Here is an 18,682-nt window from a genome sequence, read left to right as displayed (position 1 = left end):
CATAATCCCTCTCTCTGGAAGGAGCATAAATAGGCCAATGGGCCAGTCGGAGAGTTCTGGAGAGGAAGACGCTACAAGTCAAGATTTCACCGGAATGACATGAAGACTGGAGCTGGCTGGAGGCTGAAGAAAGCAGAGGCAGAGGCTAAAGGACCAGACCTTTGGATTTAAAGACATTTGGAGAGAGCTCTTGGAACCAAGCAGAGAGATAGGCCTCTAAGCTAACCGGGCTATATTGGAGATAATAAAAGATCTGAACTTATATCACCTGGCTGTATTTTGAGAAGAAAAAGCTCACAACAAAATTCCATAGAAAAAAAGAACTCAATTGGACAATTAGAAAAAGATATAAAAAAGTGAGTGAAGAAAATACTTCATTGAAAATCAGAATCGAACAAATGGAATTGAATGACTTGAGGAGACAAGAAGATTCAGTCAAGCAAAACCAAAAGAATCAAACAATGGAAAAAAATGTGAAATACCTTCTTGGGAAAACAACAGACCTGGAAAATAGATCCAGTAGAGACAATCTGAGAATTATTGGACTCCAGGAAAAATATGATGAAAAAAAGAGCCTGGACACTATTTTCCAGGAAATTATCAAAGAGAACTGCCCAGAAGTCATAGAAACAGAGGGTAAAATAGACATTGAAAGAATTCATCAATCATCTACTTATAATGGGTCACATTCATTTGCCAGATTTCACTGGGTCTCAAACCACGAGGGTTCTTCCCTGGAGGCAGTGTAGGAGCGTGGAAAGGAAGGCAAGCTGTACAGCTTTTTACTATGCTCCTAGCTTCTTCTTTTGTAATCCCAAATTGTAAACACAAAGCTCGAGCAACCTGATGGTATTTAGAATGGAATTCCTGGACCTCCTGAAATAAAGGCGTACTGGCTAACATAGTTAAAAGGCTATCTGCCTTTGAATTTCCATCAAAAATAGGACCTGGAAGTCCACTATGTGAGTGAACATGCAAGATATAAATCTTTCCTGGATGCTTTCTCACTTGCTCTTGAAGTTCCTTAAAGAGCTGATATATATTAGAAGCTGCAAATTTTATTTGGGCTGTGGCAATTCTTTGTACCACACCTACTGAATAGGCTGAATCAGATATTATATTTAGGCCTCCTGGGTAATAAGTGAGAGCTAGCATGATCGCATATAATTCGTTCTGCTGAGTGGACTGAAAAGGAGTTCTGACTACTCTTTTTATGGTTAAATCATGAGAGTATACAGCACAAATATTTTGTTTGGCTGTGTCTGTAAAAATAGTTGGTCCTTTAAGAGGAACCTTAGAAACCTTCCCCTCAAAAATCCATTGCCAATTATGCAGTAGTCTGGTTATCTTTAATGAAGATCCATGTGCAAAATTTGGAGCCATGGCCAATAAAATTTACCACTCTGGGATGGTCTCGCAGCATACATTAATTTGTGCATTTGTATAAAAGGTGTATATCTTGTCAGGTCTTGTCCCAGATAATTGTATTGTTTGCTTAATGGCCTTTAATAAAATTCTAGCCACAAGCCCTGGGTAAGGAGCTTTTGTAATCCCAAATTGTAAACGCAAAGCTTGAGCAACCTGATGGTATTTAGAATGGGATTCCTGATTCCTAAAGTTCCTAAAGATCTTGAGGGTCCAGGGTTCACGTCCCTGTTCGGGCACCAAAATGTGGTGATTCTTGTTCTTCTTTTAAAATAAGTAGAAGAGTTCTCTCTGGGGGAGAGGTGCAGGTTTCTTGGGGAGGTTTTCTTGAAGGCAGCTTTAGTATCAGTTGAAAGTAATAATCACCTCAAAACGCAGCCAGGTGATAAAAGTTCAGATCTTTTATTGTCTCTAATATAGCCCGGTTAGCTTAGAGCCTTCCGAATATCTCCAAATCCAAGGGTTTTGTCCTTCAGCCTCTCTGCCTCTGCTTTCTTCTGCCTCCAACCAGCACAAAGATGGAATGAATCTCTTGTCTCCTTCACTTGGGGCTCGGCTAGCTTTCTGGTGAGTCTTTCAGACCAGCTTGGTCTCAGTGGGGGAAGTGCAGGGGCCCAGCCACCAACCACAGTGGTGTGAGATGAAGATGAATCTGGTTGTCCGCTGAAATCTCGACTCGTAGCTTCTTCCCCTGAAAACTCTTTCTTCCGCCACCAGCCAGCCAAGTGGAAAATATTCCTTCTTGCCTCGGAGAGAGGACTTCTGGCGTAATTCCGCTGAAATCTCTCCAAGAGCCTCTGTCTGTTTCTTTTATACAAGAGGGAAGAATTGTGGGATACGAGAGAGAGGGATTATGGGTTTTCTCCCATAGTGTTCTCTGGCCCTAAGAGCTTTAAGGGAGGTGTGAATTCACAAAGTTACAAAGTTTACTTTGTGAATCTGGCATACTTGTGAACTCTGGTGAGTAAAGGTGGTGTGGTCTGTAAACACAAGCATTGTACTAATTAGTTCTACTTAGTACCTTATTTCAGGTTCTGGCCAAAAATATCTTCTTGTAAGATCAGATCAACTCTAATTAGTTAGCAGTTTGTAAAGATTCCAACACCTACTGAAAGGGATCCTAAAATCAAAACACCAAGAAATATAGTGGCCAAATGCCAGAACCCTCAGATGAAGGAAAAAATACTGCAAGCGGCTAGAAAAACCCAATTCAAATATAGAGGAGCCACAATAAGGATTACCCAGGATCTAGCAGCATCCACATTAAAAGATCGAAGGGCCTGGAATATGGTATTCTGAAAGGCTAAAGAACTCAGTATGCAACCAAAAATATCTTATCCAGCCAGAATGAGCATCTTTTCCCAGGGAAGAAATAAGCGAATTTCACCCATTGTTGATGAAAAAACCAGAACTTAACAAAAAGTTTGACCTACAAATATAGAACTCAGGAGAAACCTAAAAAGGTAAAAAGAAACCTTGGGAACTATATTTCTGTTATAAAGATGTATTAAGAATACATGTATACCTTGTTCTAGAAAATAGAGATGGAAAGGATATTGTACCAGAAAAAGGGTAAAGTGGGGGTACTACATCTCACGAACAGGCAAAGGAAACCTATTATATCTGAGAGAAAGAATGGAGGGGAATGAATATAGTGGGTATTTTATTGCCATCAGAATTGACTTTAAGAGAAAAAATTTAGAAATATTCAATTTATGGTGAAACTTCTCCCACATCATTGAAAAGTGAGAAGGGAAAAGTGAAAAGGGAAGGAATAAGCTAAGAGGAAGGGAATACGGAAATGGTGAGGGAAAGGGGTAAGATAGGGGGAGGAAATTTAAGGTGTGGGGAGGGATACTAAAAAGGGAGGGCTGTGAGAAGCAAGTGGTACTCACAAGCTTAATACTGGGAATGGGGTAAGGGGGAAAGAAGGGAGAAAAGCATAAACCCCTATGGGTTAACAAGATGGCAAGTAATATAGAATTTATAATTTTAACCATAAATGTGAAGGGGGTAAACTCCCCCATAAAGAGGAAATAGTTAGCAGAATGGATTAAAAGCCTGAATCCTGCAATATGTTGTTTACAGGAAACACACCTGAAACAGAGAGATACATGCAAAGTAAAGGTAAAAGGTTGGAGCAAAATCTACTATGCTTCAGGTGAAGTCAAAAAAGCAGGGGTAGCCATCCTGATCTCAGATCAAGCTAAAGCAAAAATTGATCTAATTAAAAGAGATAAGGAAGAGCACTATATCTTGCTAAAAGGTAGCATAGATAATGAAGCAATATCAATATGAAACATATGCACCAAGTGGTGTAGCATCTAAATTCTTAAAAGAGAAATTAAGAGAGCTGCAAGAAGAAATAGCAAACCCATAATAGTGGGAGATCTCAGTAGCATAGATAATGAAGCAATATCAATATGAAACATATATGCACCAAGTAGTGTAGCATCTAAATTCTTAAAAGAGAAATTAAGAGAGCTGCAAGAAGAAATAGACAGCAAACCCATAATAGTGGGAAATCTCAATCTCGCACTCTCAGAATTACACTTTTAAATAAGAAATAAATAAGAAAGAAGTCAAAGAGGTAAATAGAATACTAGAAAAGTTAGATATGATAGATCTCTGGAGAAAATGTAATGGAGACAGAAAGGAATACACTTTCTTTTCAGCAGTTCAAGGAACCCATGCAAAAATTGACCATATATTAGGAGATAATAACCTCCAACTCAAATGCAGTAAGGCAGAAATAGTAAATGTATCCTTTTCAGACCACGATGCAATGAAAATTACATTCAACAAAAAGCCAGGGGAAATAGACCAAAAAATAATTGGAAACTAAATAATCTCATACTAAAGAATGATTGGGTGAAACAGCAAATCATAGACATAATTAATAACTTCACCCCAAAAAATGACAATAATGAGACATCATACCAAAATGTATGGGATGCAGCCAAAGTGGTAATAAGAGGAAATTTCATATTTCTAGAGGCCTATTTGCATAAAATAGAGAAAGAGAAGGTCAATGAATTGGGCTTACAACCAAAAATGCTAGAAAAGGAACAACTTAAAAACCCCCAGTCAAACACTAAACTTGAAATTTTAGAAATAAAAGAAGAGATCAATAAAATTGAAAGTAAAAAAAAAAAAAAAACTATTGAATTAATGAATAAAACTAAAAGTTGATTCTATGAAAAAAACCAACAAAATACATAAACCCTTAGTAAATCTGATTAAAAAAATGAAAGAGGAAAATCAATTTGTTAGTCTTAAAAATGAAAAGGGAGAACTCACCACTAATGAAGAGGAAATTAGAGCAATAATTAGGAGTTACTTTGCTCAACTTTTTGCCAATAGATTCAATAACTTAAATGAAATGGAAGAATACCTTCAAAAATATAGCTTGCCCAAATTAACAGAGGAAGAAGTAAATATCCTAAACAGTCCCATCTCAGAAAAAGAAATAGAACAAGCTATTAACCAACCCGCTAAGAAAAAATTCCCAGGACCAGATGGATTTACATGTGAATTCTACCAAACATTTAAAGAACAATTAACTCCAATGCTATATAAACTATTTGAAAAAATAGGGATTGCAGGAGTCCTACCAAACTCCTTTTACAACACAGACACGGTACTGCTACCTAAACCAGGTAGGCTGAAAACAGAGAAACAAAATTATAGACCAATCTCCCTAATGAACATTGATGCCTAAATCTTAAATAAAATACTAGCAAAAAGATTACAGAAAATCATCACCAGGATAATACACTATGACCAAGTAGGATTTATAGCAGGAATGCAGGGCTGGTTCAATATTAGGAAAAGTATTAGCATAATTGACTATATCAATAACCAACCAAACAAAAACCATATGATCATCTCAATAGATACAGAAAAAGCATTTGATAAAATTCAACATCCATTCCTATTCAAAACACTTGAGAGTATAGGAATAAATAGACTTTTCCTTAAAATAGTCAAGAGCATATATTTAAAACCATCAGTAAGCATCATATGCAATGGGAAAAAAACTGGAACCTTTCCCAGTAAGATCTGGAGTGAAGCAAGGTTTGCCCACTATTACCATTATTCAACATTGTATTAGAAATACTAGCCTCTGCAATAAGAGTCGAGAAAGAGATTAAAGGAATTAGAGTAGGCAATGAGGAAACCAAACTATCACTCTTTGCAGATGATATGATGGTATACCTAAAGAACCCCAGAGATTCTACTAAAAAGGTATTACAAATAGCTTTATATATATATATATAATAATAGAATATTAGAAATAATTCATAATTTTAGCAAAGTAGCAGGATACAAAATAAATCCCCATAAATCCTCAGCATTTTTATACATCACTAACAAAATCCAACAGCAAGAGATACAAAGAGAAATTCCATTCAAAATAACTGTTGACAGCATAAAATAGTTGGGAATCTATCTACCAAAAGAAAGTCAGGAATTATATGAGCAAAATGACAAAAAAACTTTCTACACAAATAAAGTCAGACTTAAATAATTGGAAAAATATTAAGTGCTCTTGGATAGGCCGAGTGAATATAATAAAGATGACAATACTCCCTTAATTAATCTATTTATTTAGTGCTATACCAATCAGACTTCCAAGAAAATAATTTAATGATCTAGAAAAAATAATAACAAAATTCATATGGAACAATAAAAGGTCGAGAATCTCAAGGGAATTAATGAAAAAAAAATCAAATAAAAATGGCCTAGCTGTACCTGATCTAAAACTATATTATAAAGCAGCAGTCACCAAAACCATTTGGTATTGGCTAAGAAATAGATTAGTTGATCAGTGGAATAGGTTAGGTTCATAAGACAGAATAGTCAACTATAGCAATCTAGTGTTTGACAAACCCAAAGATCCTAACTTTTGGGATAAGAATTCATTATTTGATAAAAACTGCTGGGATAACTGGAAATTAGTATGGCACAAATTAGGCATGGACCCACACTTAACACTGTATACCAAGATAAGATCAAAATGGGTCCATGATTTAGGCATAAAGAATGAGATTATAAATAAATTAGAAGAACATAGGATAGTTTATCTCTCAGACTTGTGGAGGAGAAAGAAATTTGTGACCAAAAATGAACTAAAAACTATTACTGATCACAAAATAGAAAATTTTGGTTATATCAAATTAAAAAGCCTTTGTACAAACAAAACTAATGCAAACAAGATTAGAAGGGAAGCAACAAACTGGGAAAACATCTTCACAGTTAAAGGTTCTGATAAAGGCCTCATTTTCAAAATATATAGAGAACTGACTCAAATTTATAAGAAATCAAGCCATTCTTCAGTTGATAAATGGTCAAAGGATATGAACAGACAATTTTCAGATGACAAAATTGAAACTATTACCACTCATATGAAAGTGTGTTCCAAATTACTAATGATCAGAGAAATGCAAATTAAGACAACTCTGAGATACCACTACATACCTGTCAGATTGGCTAAGATGACAGGAAAAAAATAATGACGAATGTTGGAGGGGATGCGGGAAAACTGGGACACTAATGCATTGTTGGTGAAGTTGTGAACGAATCCAACCATTCTGGAGAGCAATATGGAATTGTGCCCCCAAAATTATCAAAGTGTGCATACCCTTTGATCCAGCAGTGTTACTACTGGGCTTATACCCTAAAGAGATACAAAGAAGGGAAAGGGTCCTGTATGTGCCAAAATGTTTGTGGCAGTCCTGTTTGTTGTGGTTAGAAACTGGAAATTGTATGGATGCCAATCCATTGGAGAATGGCTGGGTAAATTGTGGTATATTAATGTTATGGAATATTATTGTTCTGTAAGAAATGACCAGCAGGATGAATACAGAGAGGCTTGGAGAGACTTACATGAACTGATGCTAAGTGAAATGAGCAGAACCAGGAGATCATTATACACTTCGACAATGATATTGTATGAGGATGTATTCTGATGGAAGTGGATTTCTTTGACAAAGAGGCCTAACTGAGTTTCAATTGATAAATGATGGACAGAAGCAGCTACATCCAAAGAAAGAACACTGGAAAAGGAATGTGAACTATTTGCATTTTTGTTTTTCTTCCCGGGTTATTTTTACTTTCTGAATCCAATTCTCCCTGTTCAACAAGAGAACTGTTCGGTTCTGCAAACATATATTGTATCTAGGATATACTGCAACATATCTAACATATATAGGACTGCTTGCCATCTAGGGGAGGGGGTGGACGGAGGGAGGGGAAAAATCGGAACAGAAGTGAGTGCAAGGGATAATGTTGTAAAAAATTACCCTGGCATGGGTTCTATCAATAAAAAGTTATTATTAAAAAAAAAGAAGAAATGATCATCATATATTCTTGCTGTTGTCATGTACAGTGATTTCCTGGTTTTCCTCAGTTCCCTTAGCATCAGTTCATGTAAGTTTCTACAATCCTCTCTGAAGTCCTACTGCTGGTTCTTTCTTACAGAACAATAATATTCCATAACAATCACATATCATAATTTATTCAGTCATTCTTCAACTGAGGTGGCACCCATTCAGTTTCCAGTTTCTTGCCACTATAAAAGGGCTGCCACAAACATTTTTGCACATGTGGGAGCCTTTCAATCCTTTATGATCTTTTTGGGATGCAGACCTAGTAGAGACACTGCTGGATCAAAGAGTATGCACATTATAACAGCCCTTTGGGCATAGTTCTAAAATGCTCTCCAGAATGGTTTAATCAGTTCACAGCTCCACCAACAATGTATGTGTCCCAGTTTTTATACATCCCCTCCAATATTCATATTAGCCAACCTGTGAGAGATATGTAGTGGTTGTCTTAATATGCATTTTCTCTGATCAATAGTGATTTAGAGCATCTTTTCATATGGCTAGAAATGGTTTCAATTCTTCATCTGAAAAGTGTTTATATCCTTTGATCATTTATCAATTGGAGAATGGTTTGAATTCTTATAAATTTGAGTCAATTCTCTATATGTTTTTGAAATGAGGCCTTTATCAGAACCTTTGAATGTAATTTTCCCCCTCAGTTTATATCCTCCCTTCTAATTTTGTCTGCATTGATCTTGTTTGTACAAAAACTTTTTAACTTGATATAATCAAAATTATCCATTTTTCATTTCATAAGATACACCAGTTCTTCTTTGGCCACAAATTCCTTCCTTCTGTTTCCTTCTTCACAAATTGAGAGGTAGACTATCCTTTATTCTTCTAGTTTGCTTGTAATATCACTCTTTATGTCTAAACCATAAACTCATTTCTAATTTGACTTGCTATAGGGTTTTAGGTGTAGGCCAATGATTTGTTTCTGCCATACTGATCCCAATTTTCCCAACAATTTTTTGTCAGTCAGTTGAGGTATATCAAACACTAGATTACTATACAGTCTTTGTGTCTTGTGAACTTAACTTATTCTACTAATTAATTACTTTATTTCTTAGCTAGTACCAAATGGTGATGATGACCACTGCTTTATAATATAGTTTTAGGTCGAACATATCTAGGTCACTTTCATTTGCATTTTTTCATGAATTCCCTTGAAATTCTTGACATTTTGTTCTTTCAGAAGAATTTTGTTATTTTTTTTTCCTAGCTCTGTAAAATAATTTCTTGGAAGTTTGATTGATATAATACTGTAAAAACAGATTATTTAGGTAGTATAGTCATTTTTATTATATTATTATAATAATATAATAAAATTGTTATTCATTATTTTATTATCACTCAGCCTACTCTAAGCACTTGACATTTTTTCAATTGAATGGATTTGACTTTATTTGTGTGTAAAGTAGATGTGTGTGTGTGTGTGTGTGTGTGTGTGTGTGTATGTGTGTGTGTGTGTAGTTCCTAATTTTGCCTTGGCAGGTAAAATCCCAAATATTTTATATTATCTACAATTATGTTAAAAGGAATTTTTCTTTTATCTCTTGCTGCTGGACTTTGTTGGTAACATCTAAAAATGCTGATAATGTATGTGGATTTATTTGTATCCTGCAACTTTGCTAAAGTCGTGGATTGTTTCTTATAGTTTTTTCATTGATTCTTTAGAATTCTGTAAGTATACCATTATATAATTTTTAAAGGGTGATAATTTGGTTTCCTCATTACTTAGTCTAATTCATTTAATTTCTTTTTTCTTCTTTTATTGCTAAAGCTAACATTTCTAATATAATGGTGATAGTGGACAACCTTGTTTCACCCCTGATCTTACTGGAAATGATTCTGGTTTATAACCATTAAATCTGATGCTTGCTGATGGCTTTAAATAGATATCATTGCTCATTTTAAAGAAAACTCTACTCTTTCCTATATTCTCTAGTGTTTTTAATAAGAATGGGTGCTGGATTTTGTCAAATGTTTTTACTACATGTATTGTGATAGTCATGGTTTTTATTAGTTTGGTTATTGTTATAGTCAATTATGCTGATGATTTTCCTAATATTGACCAACCCTGCATTCCTGGTATAAATCCTATTTGGTCATGGTGTATTATCCTGGGGATGACTTTATGTAATATCTTTGTCAATATTTTATTCAAGATTTTTGCATCAATAATCATAGGGAAATTGGTCTATAATTTTCTTTGTTTTGACCCTACCTGGTTCAGTATCAACACCATATCTATGTCATAAAAAAGAATTTGTTAATACTCTTTAATTTCTTATTTTCCAAATAGTTTGTATAGTATTAGGATTAATTTTTTTTATAATTATAACTTTTTATTGACAGTACATATGCATGGGTAATTTTTTACAACATTATCCCTTGCACTCACTTCTGTTCTGATTTTTCCCTTCCCTTCCTCCACTCCCTTCCTAGATGGCAGCCAGTCTTATACATGTTAAATATGTTATAGTATATTATTAGGATTAATTGATCTTTGAATATTTAGTAGAATTCACATTTAAATCCATTGTGCCCTGAGAATATTTTTTAAAGAGTTAATTCATAACTTGTTCATTTTTTAAAATGGGACTATTTAAGTAATTTATTTTCTCTTCTATTAGTCTGGCCAATCCATATTTTTCTAAGTACTCATGCATTTCACATATATTATCAGATTTATTGATATATAGATGGGAAAAAGAACAAATTATTGTTCTAATTTCTTCTTCATTGGTGGAAAGGTCTCCCTTTTCACTTTTCATACTAACAATTTGATTTTCTTCTATCCATTTTCTAATCCAATTAATTAGAGACATACATTTTGTTGATATTTTCATATAATCTATTCTTAGTTTTGTTTATTAATTCAATGATTTTCATACTTTCAGTTTTATTAATCTTCTCTTTTATTTTCAGAATTTCAAATTTATTATTTAATTAGAGGTTTTTAATTTGTTCTCTTTCCTAGCTTTATTTCATTTACAAGTCCTATTCATTGATCTTCTCTTTCTTTATTTTATGCAAGTAAGCATCTAGAGATATAAAACTTTCCCTAAAAACAGTTTTAACTGCATCCCATAAATTTTGATGTGTTCTATCATTATTGTCATTTTCTTCTATAAAAACTATTGATTTTGTCTATGATTTCTTGTTTCATCCACTCATTCTTTAGAATTAGATTATTTATTTTCTAATTTATTTTTGGTCTATTTTCTCCTGGCCTTTTATTGCATGTCATTTTTATTGCATCATGATCTGAAAAGATGCATTTACTATTTTTGTCTTTCTGCTTTGATTTTAACATTTTTTATGTCCTCATACATGGTCAGTTTTGGGGTAGGTTCCATGTACCATTAAGAATAAAGTATATTCCTTTCTGTCTCCATTTATTTTTTTTCCAATGTTCAACAATGTCTTTTCTAAAACTCTGTTTACTTCCTTAACGTCTTTCTTATTTTTTTTTATTCCATTTATCTATTTCTGAGAGAGCAAGGTTGAGATGCCTGACTAATATAGTTTTGCTATCTAATTCTTCTTGCTGCTCTCTGAACTTCTCTAGGAGACTGAAAGTATTACTTGGTGCATACACAATTAATTACAACCACATTAGAATAATACTGCTTCCTAGTATTTTTTCCTGATTGCTACTTCTGTCAAACCTCTCTCCTCCTTTTACATCTCCTCTTCCTTTCTGATACTTTTCCCTTTCTACTTCTGTTCTCCCTTCTATTAGCCTCCCCTTCTCCTTCCCTTCCCCATCCTAAATTCTTATTGGATGAGGCAAGTTTCTCTGTGAAGCTAAATATGTCTGATATTCTATCTTTGAGCAAAATCTGATGAGAGTAATACACAATGTTCATCCCCTCCCTCATTTTTCTCAATTGGAATGTCTTTTTCATCTCTTCATGAGATCAATTTATGCAGTGTACTTCCATTTTACACTTTTTTCCCAGTACAATCCCCTTTATACCTCTAGTTTCTTCTTTATATTATTGCAATAAAATATACCTGCACCCTCTAAATATACCCATAACAGAAGTACAGCTCTCAAGAGTTAAGAATATAATCTTCCCATATAGGAATGTAAATTTTTTAATTTTTAAAAGAAATAGTTTTTTTTTCCTTTTTGCCTTTTTATGCTTTTCTTAAAATCTATATTTGAAGATCAAATTTTCTGTTCAGCTCTGTTTTTTTAATCATAAATAAATAAAATTACCTGTTTCATTGAATTTCCTCCCCCCCCCCCAAATATAATGCTTAATTTTGCTGGATGGTTCATTCTTGGCTGTAATCCAAGTTCCTTTGCCTTTTGGAATATCAGATTCCAAGCTTTACCATCCTGATTATAGCTCCTCAATATTTAAATTATTATTATTTTTTATTTCTGCTTGCAGTACTTTATCCTTGATATGATAATTCTAAAATTTGGCTATTATATTCCTTGAAGGTTTCATTTTGAATCTCTTTCAGGAGGTGATCGATGTAATCTTTCAATGATTATCTTACTATCTAGTTTTAGGCATCAGGGCAATTTTCTTTGATAATTTCCTGAAGGGACTTCCGGTTAAGATGGCGGAGAGGTGGCTCACAGCTGCATAAGCTCCATGCTTTCTCTCACTATCCATTTCATTACAAGCCTCTGAATCAATGCTTGACTGAAAAAAACCCACAAATAGTTACCAAGAGAAGCCATCCTTGAGATCCGCCAAGAAAGGTCTGTCTTTACTGGAGGGCTGGGGCGGTTTTAGATCGGGCGCAGGCGGCGGGCAGCAGCAGTGAGGGCACAGGAGCAGACTGGAGAGGGGGTGGAGAGTGATCGTAGCGGGGAGAGCTTCGCTACAGGTTTGGATACTTTCCTCCAGCAGCAAGTCAACAGCCCAGCAGAGAAGCTAAAAACACCGGGGCTGAATAATACAACCCCAAACAGCTGGAGTCTCTCAGGACCTGGCCACCCCCCTCTTCCCCCCCCCCCTCAGTGACTCAGCACGCTTTGGGATCTCAGAGCGCAGGCGCAGCACAGTCCTGCTAGTGCCTCACTGCTGCCCCCGGCAGTCTGTAGAGGAAGCTCGATAACACACCAAGCCCCCCCCCCCAAAGAAAGACTCCAGTTTTTTCTGTTTTTCTTTGGTAGTTTGTCTCTGATTAATAGACAGAATGAGCAAGAAGCTGAAGAGGACTTTAACCCTTGACAGCTTCTACACAGATAGAGAGCAGACTCTAAATCCTGAGGAGACTAAAAACAGGCAGTCCCCAGGTGAATCCCCAAAGGAGGAGATTGTCTGCTCCTCAGCACAGATGAACCTCATAGAAGTGATTAAAAAGGCTCTCACAAGGGAGCTAGAAGAAAAATGGGAAAAGGAGAGGGAGGCTTGGCAAAAGAGCCTGGAGAAGTCAGTTAAAGAGAGAGTGGATAAAGAAGTAAAATCCTTGAAAAATAGGATTAGTGAACTGGAAACAGAAAACAGCTCTCTAAAAAACAAAATTGGCGAAATGGAAAAAAATTCCACGGAACAAAAGAACTCAATTGGACAATTAGAGAAAGATTTTAAAAAAGTGAGTGAAGAGAATACTTCACTGAAAATCAGAATTGAACAAGTGGAATTGAATGACTCGAGGAGACAAGAAGAATCAGTCAAGCAAATCCAAAAAAATCAAACAATGGAGAAAAATGTGAAATACCTTCTGGGGAAGACAACAAACCTGGAAAACAGATCCAGGAGAGACAATCTGAGAATCATTGGACTCCCAGAAAAACATGATGAAAAAAAGAGCCTGGACACTGTCTTCCAGGAAATTATCAAAGAGAACTGCCCAGAAGTCATAGGAACAGAGGAAAAAATAAACATTGAAAGGATTCATCGATCACCCACTGAAAGGGATCCTAAAATCAAAACACCAAGGAATATAGTGGCCAAATGCCAGAACCCTCAGATGAAGGAAAAAATATTGCAAGCGGCTAGAAAAACCCAATTCAAGTATCAAGGAGCCACAATAAGGATCACCCAGGATCTGGCAGCATCCACATTAAAAGATCGAAGGGCCTGGAATATGATATTCCGAAAGGCTAAGGAACTTGGTATGCAACCAAAAATAACTTACCCAGCGAGAATGAGCATCTTTTTCCAGGGAAGAAGATGGACATTCAACGAAGTAAGCGATTTTCATCTATTTCTGATGAAAAAACCAGAACTTAACAAAAAGTTTGATCTACAAATATAGAACTCAAGAGAAATCTAAAAAGGTAAAGATTAATCTTGGGAACTATATTTTGACTATATAGATGTATAAAGAATACATGTATACCTTGTTCTAGAAATTGATGTGGAAAGGACATTGTACCAGAAAAAGGGTAAAGTGGGGGTAGTACATCTCATGAAGAGGCATAGGAAACCTATTATATCTGAGAGAAAGAATGGAGGGGGATGAATATAGTGGGTATCTTACTGCCTTCAGAATTGGCTTTAAGTGAAAAATCTTAAGACATATTCAATCTATGGTGAAACTTCTCCCATCTCATTGAAAAGTGAGAAGGGAAAAGTGGAAAGGGAAGGAATAAGCTAAGCGGAAGGGAATACGGGAACTGGGAGGGAAAGGGGTAAGATAGGGGGAGGAACTCTAAGGCGGGGGGAGGGACACTAAAAAGGGAGGGCTGTGAGAAGCAAGGGGTGCTCACAAGCTTAATACTTGGAAGGGGGGGAAAGGGGAAAGAAGGGAGGAAAGCATAAACCGGGGTTAACAAGATGGCAAGTAATACAGAATTGGTCATTCTAACCATAAACGTGAACGGGGTAAACTCCCCCATAAAGAGGAAGCGGTTAGCAGAATGGATTAAAAGCCAGAATCCTACAATATGTTGTTTACAGGAAACACACCTGAAGCGGGGAGATACATGCAGGTTAAAGGTAAAAGGTTGGAGCAAAATCTACTATGCTTCAGGTGAAGTCAAAAAAGCAGGGGTAGCCATCCTGATCTCAGATCAAGCTAAAGCAAAAATTGACCTAATTAAAAGAGATAAGGAAGGACACTATATCTTGCTAAAGGGTAGCATGGATAATGAAGCACTATCTATATTAAACATATATGCACCAAGTGGGGTAGCATCTAAATTCTTAAAAGAGAAACTAAGAGAGCTGCAAGAAGAAATAGACAGTAAAACTATAATAGTGGGAGATCTTAACCTTGCACTCTCAGAATTAGATAAATCAAACCACAAAATAAATAAGAAAGAAGTCAAAGAGGTAAATAGAATACTAGAAAAGTTAGATATGATAGATCTCTGGAGAAAATGTAATGGAGACAGAAAGGAATACACTTTCTTTTCAGCAGTTCATGGAACCTATACAAAAATTGACCATATATTAGGACATAAAATCCTCAAACTCAAATGTAGTAAGGCAGAAATAGTAAATGCATCCTTTTCAGACCACGATGCAATGAAAATTACATTCAACAAAAAAGCAGGGGGAAGTAGACCAAAAAATAATTGGAAACTAAATAATATCATACTAAAGAATGATTGGGTGAAACAGCAAATCATAGACATAATTAATAACTTCACCCAAGAAAACGATAATAATGAGACATCATACCAAAATGTATGGGATGCAGCCAAAGCGGTACTAAGGGGAAATTTCATATCTCTAGAGGCCTATTTGTATAAAATAGAGAAAGAGAAGGTCAATGAATTGGGTTTGCAATTAAAAATGCTAGAAAAGGAACAAATTAAAAACCCCCAGTCAAACACTAAACTTGAAATTCTAAAAGTAAAAGGTGAGATCAATAAAATTGAAAGTAAAAATACTATTGAATTGATTAATAAAACTAAGAGTTGGTTCTATGAAAAAACCAACAAAATAGACAAACCCTTAGTAAATCTGATTAAAAAAAGGAAAGAGGAAAATCAAATTGATAGTCTTAAAAATGAAAAGGGAGAACTCACCACTAACGAAGAGGAAATTAGAGCAATAATTAGGAGTTACTTTGCCCAACTTTATGCCAATAAATTCGACAACTTAAATGAAATAGAAAAATACCTCCAAAAATGCAGCTTGCCCAAACTAACAGAGGAAGAAGTAAATATCCTAAACAGTCCCATCTCAGAAAAAGAAATAGAACAAACTATCAATCAACTCCCTAAGAAAAAATCCCCAGGACCAGATGGATTTACATGTGAATTCTACCAAACATTTAAAGAACAATTAACTCCAATGTTATATAAACTATTTGAAAAAATAGGGATTGAAGGAGTCCTACCAAACTCCTTTTATGACACAGATATGGTACTGATACCTAAACCAGGTAGGCTGAAAACAGAGAAATAAAATTATAGACCAATCTCCCTAATGAATATTGATGCTAAAATCTTAAATAAAATATTAGCAAAAAGATTACAGAAAATTGTCACCAGGATAATACACTATGACCAAGTAGGATTTATACCAGGAATGCAGGGCTGGTTCAATATTAGGAAAACTATTAGCATAATTGACTATATCAATAACCAAACAAACAAAAACCACATGATCATTTCAATAGATGCAGAAAAAGCATTTGATAAAATCCAACATCCATTCCTAATAAAAACACTTGAGAGCATAGGAATAAATGGACTTTTCCTTAAAATAGTCAGGAGCATATATTTAAAACCATCAGTAAGCATCATATGCAATGGGGAAAAACTGGAACCTTTCCCAGTAAGATCTGGAGTGAAGCAAGGTTGCCCACTATCACCATTATTATTTAATATCTTATTAGAAACACTAGCCTCGGCAATAAGAGTCGAGAAAGATATAAAAGGAATTAGAGTAGGCAATGAGGAAACCAAACTATCACTCTTTGCAGATGATATGATGGTATACCTAGAGAACCCCAGAGATTCTACCAAAAAGCTATTGGAAATAATTCATAATTTTAGCAAAGTAGCTGGCTACAAAATAAATCCCCATAAATCCTCAGCATTTTTATACATCACCAACAAAACCCAACAGCAAGAGATACAAAGAGAAATTCCATTCAGAATAACTGTTGATACCATAAAATATTTGGGAATCTATCTACCAAAGGAAAGTCAGGAATTATATGAGCAAAATTATAAAAAAGTCTCCACACAAATAAAGTCAGACTTAAATAATTGGAAAAATATTAAGTGCTCTTGGATAGGCCGAGCAAATATAATAAAGATGACAATACTCCCTAAACTAATCTATTTATTTAGTGCTATACCAATCAGACTTCCAAGAAAATATTTTATTGATCTAGAAAAAATAACAACAAAATTCATATGGAACAATAAAAAGTCGAGAATCTCAAGGGAATTAATGAAAAAAAAAAATCAAATGAAGGTGGCCTAGCTGTACCTGATCTAAAATTATATTATAAAGCAGCAGTCACCAAAACCATTTGGTATTGGCTAAGAAACAGATTAGTGGATCAGTGGAAAAGGCTAGGCTCACAAGACAGAATAGTCAATTATAGCAATCTAGTGTTTGACAAACCCAAAGCCCCTAACTTCTGGGAAAAGAATTCATTATTTGATAAAAACTGCTGGGATAATTGTAAATTAGTTTGGCAGAAATTAGGCATGGACCCACACTTAACACCATATACCAAGATAAGATCAAAATGGGTCTATGACCTAGGCATAAAGAACGAGACTATAAATAAATTAGAGGAACATAGAATAGTTTATCTCTCAGACTTGTGGAGGAGAAAGAAATTTGTGACCAAAGATGAACTAGAGACCATTACTGATCACAGAATAGAAAATTTCGATTACATCAAATTAAAAAGCTTTTGTACAAATAAAACTAATGCAAACAAGATTAGAAGGGAAGCAACAAACTGGGAAAACATTTTCACAGTTAAAGGTTCTGATAAAGGCCTCATTTCCAAAATATATAGAGAACTGACTCAAATTTATAAGAAATCAAGCCATTCTCCAATTGATAAATGGTCAAAGGATATGAACAGACAATTTTCAGAGGATGAGATTGAAACTATTACCACTCATATGAAAGAGTGTTCCAAATCATTATTGATCAGAGAAATGCAAATTAAGACAACTCTGAGATACCACTACACACCTGTCAGATTGGCTAAGATGACAGGAAAAAATAATGATGAATGTTGGAGGGGATGCGGGAAAACTGGGACACTAATGCATTGTTGGTGGAGTTGTGAACGAATCCAACCATTCTGGAGAGCAATCTGGAATTATGCCCAAAAAATTATCAAATTGTGCATACCCTTTGATCCAGCAGTGTTTCTATTGGGCTTATATCCCAAAGAAATACTAAAGAAGGGAAAGGGACCTGTATGTGCCAAAATGTTTGTAGCAGCCCTGTTTGTAATGGCTAGAAACTGGAAAATGAATGGATGCCCATCAATTGGAGAATGGCTGGGTAAATTGTGGTATATGAATGTTATGGAATATTATTGTTCTGTAAGAAATGACCAGCAGGATGAATACAGAGAGGACTGGCGAGACTTACATGAACTGATGCTAAGTGAAAGGAGCAGAACCAGGAGATCATTATACACTTCGACAACGATATTGTATGAGGACATATTTTGATGGAAGTGGATTTCTTTGACAAAGAGACCTGTGTTTTAATTGATAAATGATGGACAAAAGCAGCTACACCCAAAGAAAGAACACTGGGAAACGAATGTAAACTATCTGCATTTTTGTTTTTCTTCCCGGATTATTTATACCTTCTGAATCCAATTCTCCCTACGCAACAAGAGAACTGTTCGGTTCTGCAAACATATATTGTATCTAGGATATACTGCAACATATCCAACATATAAAGGACTGCTTGCCATCTAGGGGAGGGGGTGGAGGGAGGGAGGGG

This window comes from Antechinus flavipes, chromosome 4 (assembly GCF_016432865.1).
Source record: "Antechinus flavipes isolate AdamAnt ecotype Samford, QLD, Australia chromosome 4, AdamAnt_v2, whole genome shotgun sequence".
Taxonomy (NCBI): Eukaryota; Metazoa; Chordata; class Mammalia; order Dasyuromorphia; family Dasyuridae; genus Antechinus; species Antechinus flavipes.
This window is presented reverse-complemented; position numbering follows the sequence as displayed.